The following is a 13,371-nucleotide window of genomic DNA, read 5'->3' as shown; positions in this document are numbered from 1 at the left end:
AGAAGGACTGCATCCCTGCTCGGACCCCATTATTCCTCTCCCCAGCCTCTGTCAGCTCCTCCTCTAGGTCAAGGGGCTCACAGAAGACTCTAGGCCATCCATCTTCCAGCTCCTTCCTTTCTCTCCGGTTCTTCTCATGTCTCTGTTATCTGGCTCCTCTCCACTCCCCCCAACCCCAGGGGTCTCATGCTGTGCCCCATCCTAGCTGCCCTTGACCCCATTCAATCTGCATCCCCTGAGTCACCTGTTTTCCTTGTACACTCACTCTCAGAAAGCCTTTCTTGATTACATATTGACATATGAGAAAGACAGGTCCGGCATTGGAGAATGTTTTTATTTCAGTTTGAATTACTAAATCATTTAGGGTTTTTCCCCCTGCTCATGATTCTGGTTGTTGCTTAAGTACTTATTAGATAGAGCTTGTTCTTCTAGTCATTTTGTGTATTTCCCAGATAATTCACATTTGATGACTCCTGTTTACCCTGCAGCTATGATAAAATCATGACCGTTTTAGGGGTGCCTGGGTGGCTTAGTTGGTTAAGTGTCCGACTCTTGATCTCAGTTCAGGTCATGATTTCATGGTTTGTGGGATCAAGCCCCGCATTGAGCTCTGTGCTGACAATGCAGAGCCTGCTTGGGATTCTCTCTCCTTCTCTCTCTCCCCCTCCCCCCACTCATGACCTCTCTCTCTCTCCAAATAAAAAAATAAACATATTTAAAAAATCATAAAGATTTTAAATACTAGGACCTTCAGTTGACCCTCACTGACTAATAAATATTTGGGATTTTGAGATGACAGCATGATGGGGGTTACAAACCTCATTCAGGGCAAGAGCCTCCACTTAATCTGATCTTATATCCCTTGCCATTAGAAAAGTCTTGCTTTGTCTAACTTAAATGTATCATGCTCTCCAGAAATCCAGATTTTCATCATAGTATCCCTCTGGGAAGCATCTCTCAGCCCTTTACAAGAGATACTATCCCAGCCTTCTCATGCTGTAGTAAGAGGACCTGGGACAAGAAGTAAAATCCATCTGTTCTTCTAACATCAAGAGGGAGAAGGAGCTTAATCAGAGTCAGGTACCTGAGAGAAAAGGCCAAGGATAGAGCCCTGAGGCTTTGGTCCCCAAACCTCTGCACCTCTGACGGCTATACACAGAGGGCTTCTCCCCTTCCCAAGTCTCCATGTTAGTCCCTTGGCCACTGCCTAATGCCATTCCCTGATGTCATTTCCTTTCTCTGATCCACTCCCTCCGTAGCTCTAACACCGAAGTTAGTGTTAGCTAGCTGGTTTACTTTGTCTTTGATTCTATCTCCCTGTTACCAGGCCTGTTCTGGTCCCTTTCTTAACCAAGAAGCCTGCGTTCATGAGCCCTTCATGTTGCCTGATTTCTGAGAAGGATACAGTTGCGCATGTCTGAAGCTGACTGCATCTTGATTTCCTGTCAGGATGATCAAAACTGTGTTCTACCAGGACATAAAGAAAGATGATCCAGCCAGGGCTCCTCTGGGGCCGAAGGCAGAGTCCCCAGGGTACCTCTGAACTCGTGAAATGATTTGGACTTTGAAGTGATCTGTTTAGACCCTTAGGTTAACTAAGAGCGGAGAAATATAATGTCTGCTGCCCTTTGCTTCTTCTAGGAGCTCCATAAGGAAAAGAAAAATAGAGGAGTCTAGGAGACCCACTATCCCAGTGAGCTGGAGAAGAGGAGTCACCAGCCAGGTCAGCCTCTCACCCAGTCATCACGGAGGCTTCTTGGAACACTTCTCATCCAAAGAAAGACCTACAGCAATGAATGTATATGGTAGGTGCCCTGTCAATATTTGTTGAATAAATGAAAAAGAAGTTTTAATATCTTACAATATCTCTTCACTATTTAGATTACCCTCACTCTGCAGTAGATGGAGGCAAAAGAGACAGAAAAGAAATTAAAATGAGTTTGGCACCGAGACAGAGTAAAGCTGTGTCTAAACACAAGATGGAAATCACATCCTCTCTTCGTGCCCCAGATTCTCCACATGCAATGACTCGGGAGGTAATATTGGCAGACAGAAGAAAATGAAAACTTATTTCCTAGACCCCCAGCCCAGTGACAGTGTTCCATCTCCATGATCCAAAGAGCACCCAGGCCTATTCTGACCCAAAGAGAGAGACAAAAATTCCTTCTCAGGAAACCCAAATTTCTGCAGACCTGAAGAACTTGCTATATCATGGCTTTAGCTAAACAACACTAGCTCGATTATCAAATATTAGAATTGGAAGAAACAAGCATTGATGCAAGTAAAAGAATATTCTGCTGCTGATTTAAAGACAAGTGAATCGCTAAATATTTTTATTAGCAGCAAATTTGCTGCTTGCTGGAACTAATTTCACGCCCTGTAGATATGGTGCTTAAGCTGGAAATGGCGTTAAATTGCTCTCTCCTCGAGGCTCGTAAGGCTTCTGGTAGCAACCACCGCTAGATGGCACAGAAAAGGTAGCTCCTCTAAGATAAGCAGCTTTGGAGCCAATCATGGGGAAGTCCAGAGGAAGTCCCGCCCTACATTTCCCCTCCTTCCAAAGAAAGGTTTGTGTCTCAAATATCCAAACCTTCTAAAAAACGAAGTTGACTGGAAAAGACCATTCCTCTCAAGGTTCTTGAATTTCCAAGTTCAATCTTTTCTCTAAACTCACGCCTTTAGTGAATACATCCAATCAGTCAATCAACTGTAATTTATACAATTTCTTGCATGTTAGTCCTGTCTCTTCAAGAGCACCATATAGCTCCTTGAAAGGAAAGATTACATTTTATCACCAGAACTGAAACCACAGTGAGCAAACAGGTACAACTTGCAGATCAGGGAGCTAGAATAGAAGAACTGAGATAAAGATGGCAGTGCAAAGGATGAGACCGGGTTAGAACAAGACGGAACCAAACATCCAGAGGTTATGGGAGCCCCTGGGGAAATGAAAGCAGGTGAGCAAGCCAAAGTGGAGGCAACACCAGCTCTAAGAGTCAGAGAATTGCTGGGGCTCAGAAGCCACAGCCAGAGGACACATTAAACAGTAAAGGTCAGAGCAGGCTGCAGGTGAACAAATAGACCAACAAAATGCAGAACACAAATGCCTAAGGAGAAAAAAAGGCAAGAGGCCAAAGGTCAAAGCAGCAGTCAGGAAACGCATAGAAGCTAAAGAAGTAGGAGCAAAACATACACAGAAAGATCGAGGTGCTTATTACATAGATGCTTAACAGTCAGGTAATGAGAGCCCACAAAGGTTCACTAAGAATAAATTTTGCCAAAATGAACTCATTTCCCTGTAGAGTTATGAAATTGATAAATCAGATCATGTTATTGATTCTCTTACTGAAAGACTTCTGAGTTAGCTACAGAATGAAGCCCAAACTCATGGTATTTGAGACCCTTCATACGCCTTCTTGTTTCCTGTCACTCATTTCCCTGAACCTGGCATTCCACCCCCATTAGGAATTTGCTCTTTCTGAACCATTCCGAAGACATTCACTTCTCCATGGTTGGCTTATCTTAATCTCTCCTTTCTTCAGGTCCTCTGTAAACTCTGCTTATATTGCTAATGTGGAATATGATATAATATATATGATATCTATTATATTTTACATTGAAAAAATGTATATACCTCTAACATAAATTACATATTTAAATTATATACATATTAAATTTGGAGCTGATGCTTATATGGTTATCATCTCTGCTAAACTGTGAGCTCTTTAAGGTAAGAACAATATCTTGATCATTTTTGTGGCCTCACCACCTAACACAGAACCTAGCGGTTAGGGGGTCAACAATAAACATTTGTTGATTTGAATGGGAGTAAATGCCAGACACATATATCTTCAAAGTTATCATTATGCATAATGTTGTAAAATGTGTCGGGGGTGGAGGGGTGGGGCGGGCCCTGGGTGGCTCAGTTGGTTAAGTATGTCAGCTCAGGCCATGATCTCACTACTGTGAGATCCAGCTCCATGGCTGGTTCCTTACTGAGCGTCGAGCCTGCCTGGGATTCTCTCTCTCCCTCTGTCTCTCCATGCTTCTCTCTCTCTCTCTCTCTCTCTCTCTCTCTCTCCCCCCCCCCTCAAAACAAATAAACGTTTTTTTAAAAATAAAATAAAATGTGTCCTTAGGCAAAACTGAAGCTGTCTGAATATATACCCAGACAGGAAGGAGATTTTTCAATGCTGCCAAGTTTTATCCTAGACAACATTTCTTTAATGTTTATTTATTTTTGAAAGAAAGAGACAGAGACAAAGTGCGAGTGGGGGATGGGCAGAGAAACAGGAAGGCACAGAATCCAAAGCAGGCTCCAGGCTTTGAGCTGTCAGCACAGAGCCTCACATGGGGCTCAAACCCACAAGCAGTGAGATCATGACCTGAGCCCAAGTTGGATGCTTAACCAACTGAGCCACCCAGGCACCCCCTAGACAACATTTGTTTTAATGTTTATTTATTTTTGAGAGAGAAGGCACATGTGAGTAGGAGAGGGGCAGAGAGAGGAGGGAGAGAGAGGATCTGAAGCAGGCTCCGTACTGACAGCAGAGAGCCCGATGCGGGGCTCAAACTCCCGAACTGTGAGATCATGACCCAAGCCAAAGCCAGACGTTTAACTGACTGTGCCACCCAGGTGTCCCTAGACGACATTTTTAATAGTAATCCAAATTACATACAAAGAAAGTTTATCAAATGTGCTAGGATACTAATGTCATAGGGGAAAGAATCAAGACTTTAACAATAAATCTAATAGGCTGGAATCTAGTACTCTAGAAAACTAACAAGATAAAATTGAAATAAATGTAAAGTTCTATATTTAGATTTCAAAAATAAATTGCACACAGGATAGAGATTTCACTTGGCAGTAATAAATGTGCAGAAGAGTTAGAAGCTTCAGTTAATCATAAGCTTTAAAAGCAAACAGTGAGATGTGACCAGTAACATTCTAAGGACACTGGAGTCCCTGATGGTTGTGGAGTGTCCAGCTCAAAAGAAGCAGTAAGAGTGCCACTGTACTCCAAGCTTATGTGATGCATTATGAGGAATTCTGGCACCAGATTCTAAATACGCCACAGTTCAAGTCCAGCCTAAAAGCAAACAAACAAATCACAGTTCATCCAAATCGCTGTGACCAGGAAGGTAAAGGAGTCTAGAAACAATGAAATGAAACAAGAACAGAAGAACTCTGTGTGTGCTTTACTTGGGAAGCTAAAAACTAAGGGAAGGTTTCATTGGTATCTTCAAATATTTTAGAAGTAGCCTTTTATATGTTGCTACAAATGGCGAAGCTAGACACAGTGAGTAGGAATTATGAGGAGGCCGAGTTTGGCTCAGTGTAAGAAAGAACTTTGTAAGATTTACAGCCATCCAACAATCATGGGGGCAGCCTTGGGAGGTTGAGAGCTCTCCAACCCCGAACATATTCAAGTGGAGGCCAGATAACTAAGTAAATATCTATATGAGACTTACAGAAGAGATGGTTTATATACACAAAATATAAATACCTTCCCTTGTGAAATCTCTCAGTGGCGCATCAGAATCTGCAGGATGTCTAAATTCCTCATCATGTCATACAAGCCCTTCATGACACAGATCCCAGTGACCTCCCCCCTTCATCTTCTGCTTTTACCCACCTCCCATGCCTTCAGCCCCAGCCCATTCCACACCACGGACACTCTGAACTCCTCACCTGTCACCTATTTGCTATTCTCTCTCAAACTGCTAAATATTTGCATGTGCCATTCTTTGTGCCCAGAACCCTCTCCTTCTTATCCTCTGCGGCTAATTTCCAGTCATCCATAAAGACCCAGTTCAAGTATCAACTTTCCCTGACTCCTCTATATACTGCCCTATACTTAGGAAGTGCCCCATATTTCCCTCTGATGTAGCCTTTATTGCACGGAGCATTTTTTCTTGTTTGTCTCAAACAACAGAATGTGAACAATTTGAAGAAAAAGACTATGTCTCATCTCCATACCTCCCATTTCTAGAACACTGCCTGATGGAGGGCAGATGTTCAGTTTTGGAAGTGAATTGCATCAGGCCTTTATTCCTTAGGTCAAAACATGACCAAGGGGTCAGGCAGAATGTAGAGTTTACTAAATAGGCAATCATTGCCAGAAACAGAGGGTTTAGAGAAATGACCAATTCTGGGAATGGCCATCCTTCTCAACCATGGACCACCTAAAAATTACACATCGTGCTTTCTTCTTCTTTAAGGAATCTGGCTTCACTGTCTTCATTCCTCAAGCCTCCTGCCCTTTGTCACTCCCTTTCTTTCTTCTCCTTGTCCCCCCACTTAACATACTCCCTCTCTTATCTCAACTGGGGGAATATTTTGGCAAAGCAATCAAAGAACCAATTCTATTTATCATCATTTATTTATTCGATTAACTTAAATCACATCTACTGCCATCAGGGCCTCTGAGTTTGTGTAGCAAACTCATGTTAATATTTTCTATTGAGGATAGTTTGGCATGGTGCCCCAAAGGTTAGCAAAACACGGTTCTGGGGCAGAAAATCCCAGAGCTGAAATCCTCAAGGCTTCTCTTCCTCCTTAAGGACAGGGGTTCTTGCCAACAACAACAAAAAAATGTGGAATATTTATGAGACTACCCTTTCAAGCTGGGCCATACCTAGGTATTTGTGTGGCTTCTCAGAGAACCATATTCCTAATCCTGACTTACCTCTTAGATGTCCTTCCTAAGTAGTAGGTTTTTCAACCCCGGAACCCAACACCAGCCTACAAAAAGCCTTTCAATCTGAGTAGCTGAGAGCTCAAATAAGATTTGTGTTCATATTTCAAAATCCCTCCATTCTGGCCATCTCCTCTCACTCAGAGCCTAAGAACTTGTGACTACACTGCCTGCAGCCTCAGCTTGACCCTGTTCTGAAATGCCCTGATGGAACAGACTGAGTGCTCCCTGGCGGTTCAGTGACGTCAGCCCGACCGGAGCATTTTTCAGCTGCTTCTTGGGCACAGTGAACTTTCTCTCTTGTAAGGAAGCATGGGGCTCAGGCCTGTCATGGGCTGTAACAATGCCTCAAGACATCTGCTAATCCAGAAACCCCATGGTTCTTCTAATACTCTCACACTTGCCCATAAAGCATCGTGGGTTTCCTTCCCCCACCCACCAAATGTTCCTGTACAGGCTCCAGCTGAGTTTTGCCATATATATCCACCCAGCAGCTGCCTGGTATGTGCCTCTCGGGCTGCCGGCCTCTCCTCCTTCACAAGAGTTGAGGAAATCAGAACTCACGGAATCCTTCTCTTGCTGGTTGGTCGCTTTATGTCAGCTCCGCAGAGAGAATGGCTGGACTGTGAACCCAGAGGCTAGGGCCAGTGGCAACAGTGGTAACAGCTCTTCCTGCTGTTCGATGCTCTATAGCCTCCTCTCAGTCTGTAGGAGAACAAAGGGACATTAAACTCCACCTTATCATCACCCTTGGCACTCTCCAGGAGAGGATGCCAGTTTACAAAGAACAAAGAAATCCACGCCCACGAGAGACGAGGAGAAATGGAATGAGCCTTCTCACTCCACACTCTGGGGAGGAATCACCAAAAGCTGGTTAAGGGCTTGGTATGATGGAATCAGGCCTCATTCTGACCATAGATTGTACTGACTAGTATCTGGCATACTCCTGTTGTTGTTTTTTGGCAAGTCAGATCAAGTCGCCCCTCTGCTCAAAAATCCTCCAAATGCTTCCCATGTCACTCAGGGGAAAGCCCGGGCCCTACACGGCCTCCTGCAGACCTCCCCCCCACCCCCCAGGGCCTTTTGTCTGCTTGGGCATTGGCTCTTCACTCTCTCACTTCCTTCAGGTCGCTGCTAAGACATCACCTCAGCAGAGAGGTCTTCCTTTACTACCCTGTGTAAAATAACACCCCTCAACCTACACACCCCTTCATTATTCTTTAGTCCTGTATCCTCCTTTTCATCCTCATAGCACTTGAAACCAGCAGGTATTTTACATATTTATTTGTTGCTTATCTGGCTTCTCCCATTAGAATGTAAGTGCCATGAGAGCAGGGACTTTTTTGCGCATTCTTTATCCCCTCAGGCTGCAACAGTGCAAGCCATCCCGTAATACTCAGTCTAAACATTTGCAGATGAATGAACACATGAATGAATGGCCCTACCCTTAGGCATCCATACTAATGACATATGATCACTTGCCTTGAGCCTATAGGTAGGCACTGCCCTACCAGGAAACAGAGCCTCTTGCCCTTTAGCCCAGCTACTCCCCTATTTTCCAGAACTCCAGCTTTTCAAATGATTACTAGCATAATCCGAATTCAACGGCCCCTCTGCCAACCAGCCTCTTCCTGTTCTTCAGCTTAAGAAACAGACCTTAGAACTCCTCCAGCATGAAAAACCTTCCCAAGTATCAAACAAGCCAAACGGACCCCATCTTTAGGCAGATGAATACACTAAAACATTTAATTTGGTACTTCTTTTTTTTTTTTTTTAATGCTTATTTATTTTGAGAGAAAGCACAAGCAGAGGAGGAGCAGAGAGAGAGGGAGACAGAATCTGAAGCAGGCTTCAGGCTTTGAGCTGTCAGCACAGAGCCTGACACAGGGCTCGAACTCATGAACTGCGAGATCATGACCTGAGCTAAAGTCAGACACTTAACCAACTGAGCCACCTAGGCGCCCCTAATTTGGTATTTCTTTTTTTTTTTTTTAAGTATTTTATTTATTTTTCAGAGAGAGAGACAGACAGAGTATGAGGGGCAGAGAGGGAGGAAGACACAGAATCCGAGGCAGGCTCCAGGCTCCAAGCTGTCAGCACAGGGCCTGACGTGGGGCTCGAACTTGTGAACCACGAGATCATGACCTGAGACAAAGTCAGATACTTAACCGACTGAGCCACCCTGGCACTCCTAATTTGTTATTTCTTAATGTTAAAGCAGAACAACTTCTTCCTTGTATGGGCAAAGCAGTCCTTTCAGAAAATAGACAAAATACCTGGCTCTCAGTTGCTGAGCCAACAGGTTGAATTTTCTGAGGGACATCCTGATCTGTAACGACAGACAAATAATTCAAAATCAAAAGCCTGTTACTCGTCTCATCCATTTCTGAGTCCCACCAAAGAGGGAACTCACCTTCTTCTCTAAACCAGGGGAAGCAGAGGCTTTCACAAGACACAGGGCTACAGTGATGCTGAAGGAAGCTGTCCAGGTTTGCTTTTGATCCTATTGTCTTATTCTGTCTGCTCCCTCCTCTCCCAGAATCCAGGTTTCATAATGTACAGCGGAAAGACATTTAATAAATAAAACGGCCAGATCGGAGCCGTCAGCTCTACACAATGGGGCTGTCGGCATCTTCCGCTTGGCTTCAGCACTCGCTCTCCCGGCTTGCTTCAGCTAAAACAATCCCATTTGCTATTTTCATAAAATTAGTTCCTCTGCAGTTTCTATTAATCAGAACATTCTTTGGAGAGAATGATACTGGGATTTCATCACCATCTGAGTTCAATCGTTATGTGAATCTGATGAATTTTTATCACCTCTATGAGCGCCAGAGAAGGTGAAAAAAAACTTGGGTGGGCTGATGTAAGTGGGCACAGAGTTTTTCCCTCGTATCAGCTGAGGTCTCACAGACATTAGAGCCCAGATCAGTCTCCCCTGTCACACGTCTGAGTAGCTTTCTGCCCCAAACATGTCTCCTTTTATAGATCTATAATTCTTCTTGGGGTCACGGGCTCTTAAAAATCTTAAGATATGGATACTCCCCCCAGGAAAGCCTACATATGCACATACACACTAACTGTTGCCATTCCGGGGGACTGTGGACACCCCCCTTCCCTTTCCACACATGCGGTCCATCCACATACTTCAGAGTAATAACTGTGTCCTACGGCTTCTTAACCATCCTCATCTCCCTGAAGAAACTTAGACTGGGGTAGAAACTCAGCCACCTCTGAATTCCTTTGTTGAAGCAGAAAGAGATTTTTTAAGAGAGAAAAAGAGCATGGAAGTGAGAAAGTTTTTCATGACGGTAATACATCTTTTGAGAAATGAGAAAAAATGCAAAAGAGAAGACACCATCATATTGGCAGAAATAATGAAAGTCCAAGTATCCATAAATTGATCATAGTGCACTGTATTTGTCCAGATGAGACATGAAATCAAAATTTGGAAAGATGTGATGAATTCTCCTTGCCTCCAGAGTATACAACACCTATTCCATTCTAAGAAAGGTAAGCCCTACATGGGAAAAGACTCAGCATGGATGAAAGAAACCTTGGGCCAATGGAACCAGGATTCTAGTACTAGCTCTGTTCACCGACTGTATGATTTTAGGCCAAGGAATAACTTATCTCTATCAGTGTTGTTTTTCTTTTGTTTTGCTTTTTATTAACATGATTTCCAAAGTCTGTTTCAGTTCCAACATTCCATGGGACTTGATTCATTAGAGACTTCTAAGACAGTAAGGCTCAAAACATTTTCCTAAGGGCTCAGCAATAAATATTTTAGGTTTACGGGCCATACAGTCTCTGTATTAATGACTCAGCCCTGCTGTTGTGAAGTGAAAGCCACCATAGATACTGTGCAAACATGCCTGTGTTCCAATACAACCTTACTTATAGACACTGAGACTTGAATTTCATATCATTTTCACACCTTTCTCTTTTTTTTTCCCCCAACCATTTAAAAACATAAAATTCAGGGGCGCCTGGGTGGCGCAGTCGGTTAAGCGTCCGACTTCAGCCAGGTCACTATCTCGCGGTCCGTGAGTTCGAGCCCCGCGTCGGGCTCTGGGCTGATGGCTCAGAGCCTGGAGCCTGTTTCCGATTCTGTGTCTCCCTCTCTCTCTGCCCCTCCCCCGTTCATGCTCTGTCTCTCTCTGTCCCAAAAATAAATACAAAAAGTTGAAAAAAAAAATTTAAAAACATAAAATTCATTCCTAGCTTGCAGGTCTTACAAAAAACTAGATGGCAGGTCAGATTGGACCCCCAGATCACAGTTTGCTGACCCCTGGTCTACAGCATCAGGTAAATATTATGAGCTGGAAAACCATGGTGATGATTCTGGATGAGCTTGAAAAGCCAGTAACTTGCGTTCAACAACAGACAATAGTACGGGGGGGAAATTTTTGTTTACCCAGTTGCCTAATTAGCAGGATAGAACAATAGTCGCTTTTGCGTCTCAGCTAATAGCCAACAATTACTTAAGTTTTGGGTACATTTTCAGACCTACAGAAATGCTCACATAATCACACATCAGAAAATGTACATAAAAAATTCAGGACTCTCTGGCAGAAAAAAAAAAATGACTATAAAATGAACCAGACAAGTCTATGTCTTCTCCTGAAATCACTCCTTGCACGCCACATCCTGATGACCTCTTTTTGCTACCCTGCCTCTATCAGATAGCATAACAAATGATTTTACACGTTTAAAAAAGAGGAAAATAAGACACTGGTTTTTATTGTTATTGCTCGAGCTTTTTGGTTTGTTTAGGAGGAAAGAAAATTGTAATTAAATGATAGGCATATATCACCTATGTATAAGCACAGTATTAGCAATACATACACAGCAGAGATTTGGAGCCACGTGGAGAGGCACTGTGTAACATTTGACACAGGAGACAATTTGTGAAAAGAGAAAGATTGGATAGTCAAGTAATCAATCTTCTCTAGAGTGAACTTTGATTAAGAGATGGCAAAAGATGGAGTGCTATGGTGACAGCACTTCTCCCAATATCAATGAGAGGTAGATTATCATTATTTAATCAGAAAACTCATACCTTGTCCCAGTTAGGGGGTGAAATAGGGATGGGGCTTGCAGGGCAGGTCCCTTGATGGGAGAGAAAACCGAAAATGTTATATCCATTCAGGAAGATGTAAGAACTCTGGAGGGCCTTCTCAGTCATGCCTTATTCTTAATTTATAATTAAGTCAGCCTGATCAATAGACATAGAAGAAGGTCAACTTTCCCAATCTCAAACTTTTAAACACTCTCTCCCCCAAAATACGAAGAACTGGTCCTGACCAGCTGGTCTAAACAGTGTTCTTTTGGGGGGTGGGAGGGAGGGGAGGGTGGGTGATGGGCATTGAGGAGGGCACCTGTTGGGATGAGCACTGGGTGTTGTATGGAAACCAATTTGACAATAAATTTCACATTAAAAAATAAAATAAACAGTGTTTTTTCCATTATTTGCCTCCACTCTAGCTTACACCAGTCTCCAAATTGTTCCCCAGATACTCAGTCCTCCTCATCTCCATCTCTTTGTTCAGACTATTTTCTCTCCCTGGATTCCCTTCCATCTCTGTTCCACCTTTTCTATTCCTACCCATATGCCAGGACCCAGCATTAGTTCTAGCTATACCATGAAGACCCCCATTAACTCCAGCGAAAACAATATTTCCCCCAAATAATACAAGTGAAGATGTGCTCTGAAAACTACAAAATGCTCTGCAAATATGAAGTATTATTATCTTGGGGAGCATTTAAGTTTAGCACGTTATATTTTCTCTAAAAGCGTTTCCTAAGTGTTTCATATGCTGTTGGTGGTAACAACACAACAGCCTGTTAAGGAAGGCAGGAATCACATGGTATTTTTTTGCACCCTCAGAGTCCCTACCAGTGCCTAGCTACAGTTAACACTCAATTCCAATGGAATGAATTAATTAAAACAACGGCTTTCTTCACCTCAAAGCTTCTCATTGGGCCAGTGGTGAGGTTGTTAAACACATAAGAAGGAGTTGGTTAAGACATACGACTGCAAACGAAACCTTGAAAGTAGAGTAAATTTGAGACTTACATTCAGTGGAATTCAACCATCTTCTTCCATTTTACTCATAAAGCTATGACCTGGGAGCTAAATTCCCTAAATCACAGATTCAGTGTTCCAAGAATGGTTTGCTTCACGATGTTTCAGAACTTTGTCTCAGGTCAAAGGTTCAGATACTGTAGTTCTCAAATTTGGTATTGTTTGTTTTGATTGTTGTCTGTTTTCGCTTCCTGATTCAGCAGTGGAGCATGCGTCCTCTGTCCTATTTCCTTTGGTTGGCCTGATTTATGGATGTTTTGGTCTAACAGCCATACATAGCTTTGGAGCAAAATCACGGCAAGTTTTAGTCTGCAGTTAGGTAAGTGCAGTTCCAGCTGCCTGGAGGTGTGGCTACAGATTTACTTTATGACCCCGACCTTGCTTCCTCAGTCTGCCCCATGAGAAAAATGACCCTTGCCATAGTCTACTTCCTAGGGCTGACGGAAGAATAACCCCAAATAAAATAGGGCGAGGTAAGGACAAATGAAAACATGATGCTGTCACAACTTGTGCTTCGGCCTCTGTTCCCTTCGCGGGGTGGGGGTGGGGTTTAGGGACCCTTAATGACTGGGCCTCACCCCACCTCTC

General features: G+C 43.3%; 1 protein-coding gene across 1 annotated transcript in view; it reads right to left on the bottom strand.

The window, feature by feature from the left end:
• The window catches only part of PKNOX2 (PBX/knotted 1 homeobox 2), a 318,715-nt gene extending 305,813 nt beyond the window's left edge, over nt 1-12,902 (bottom strand). The window contains exons 1-2 of the mRNA XM_045483350.1: nt 12,775-12,902; nt 7,263-7,403 (exon numbers count right to left, since the gene is read on the bottom strand). The gene's annotated coding sequence lies outside the window, so the exon portion shown is untranslated. The remainder of the gene's footprint in view (nt 1-7,262; nt 7,404-12,774) is intronic.
• Nucleotides 12,903-13,371: the final 469 nt, after the last annotated feature.

This window comes from Leopardus geoffroyi, chromosome D1 (genome assembly GCF_018350155.1).
Source record: "Leopardus geoffroyi isolate Oge1 chromosome D1, O.geoffroyi_Oge1_pat1.0, whole genome shotgun sequence".
Classification (NCBI taxonomy): Eukaryota; Metazoa; Chordata; class Mammalia; order Carnivora; family Felidae; genus Leopardus; species Leopardus geoffroyi.
This window is presented reverse-complemented; position numbering and strand designations above follow the sequence as displayed.